Below are 1,232 nucleotides of genomic sequence, written 5' to 3'. Positions count from 1 at the left end.
GAGTCCCTGGGTCATCAAAAGGACATGTTTTTAGACAAACAAGTCTCGAGACAGATGTTTTGATAGGTCTCGAGACACATGTTTTGATAGCTCTCAAGATAGAGGTAGCAAAATAGTGCCCTTGTAATCGAGGCCACCGCAATCAATAGCAATCAAGCAGGATATAGGATTTTACCTCCACCGTGAGGGGCCGAACCTGGGTAAACTCGCGTCTTCTCGTATTTCGATTAATCCCATCCAAGCTTCCACCTAGCGGTTATGGCCTCACAACTTAGTCTTCTCACGAGGACATCTGCCATGACAAAACCATGACAGGAACTCCACCTTGACTCTGCCGAGGTTCATGTTGGATTTGCAGGCGATCCGATTACCCCTCCCATGCAGTTCGGCTTGGATTGGTGAGCGCCACATCTTGCTGACCTCCACCCCCTTTTATTCATGTGCAGCTCGGAGGCGCGCCACGTGCAGTCCACTGATCATCACTGCACGTCCATGTAGTACGACTCGATGAACTTCCCTCCTCCCCTTGCAGTCATGGTATCCCGGACTAGTAGTGCGCAGGGACACCCAAGTGGAGTTCATGTGTCACATTTCCCCAAAAACTAATTTTCTGTAGTTCGCTATTTTTAATTTGGGAAATGTTCAGTTCAAATATCAGTATATCACAAAAGCATAAAAAGTCTTTCCAGTTTTGCATAGCCTGCTTAGCGGTCCATATTGCCATCACAAAGTTGAACGAGTGATCACCACACCGAAGAATCCGGTGTCGCTGCAAGCGTCGTCCAGCAAACCTTCGTAGGCGGCCATGTCAGGGTCGTCGATCTTGTCGACGAGCGTGCTGATATCACCTGCAAAGAGGAAAAGAGAACTCACTTTTGAGATAAACAAACAGTGCATCGACCATATCACCTTAACACGACTGGTGCGGAAAAGAGAAATTTAAAAGGATAAACATGTATCGATCAGCTGCATGTCCTCTAGGAGAACTACTTGTTCCGTCAGACCGTCACACTCCAACATCCAGTCTGCTGAGTTCAGAGAGGGCGCAGAATGTCTGAATAATAACTCGTGAATTCAGAGAAGACTGCAGCAACATATATTTCTGAATAACTCATGAACGCACTGTTGAATTTCTCTTTCAGAAAGGATGAGGAATCAGGCCTGGCTTTTGGCTAAGATCAAGTGTAGTATCTGTTCTTATCAGTTTAATATCTGATATGTGGGCCATGTGC

The 1,232-nt window shown here is 46.3% G+C and overlaps 1 pseudogene; it reads left to right on the top strand.

Annotated features, from left to right (window-relative positions):
- Positions 1–1,154: 1,154 nt before the first annotated feature.
- LOC119346057 lies at positions 1,155–1,232 on the top strand (annotated as a pseudogene; the record flags this gene model as incomplete).

The sequence above is a fragment of the Triticum dicoccoides genome, unplaced genomic scaffold, assembly GCF_002162155.2.
Source record: "Triticum dicoccoides isolate Atlit2015 ecotype Zavitan unplaced genomic scaffold, WEW_v2.0 scaffold37834, whole genome shotgun sequence".
NCBI classification, from domain to species: Eukaryota; Viridiplantae; Streptophyta; class Magnoliopsida; order Poales; family Poaceae; genus Triticum; species Triticum dicoccoides.
The sequence above is the reverse complement of the archived record's forward strand: the minus strand, read 5'-3'. Positions and strand labels throughout refer to the sequence as shown.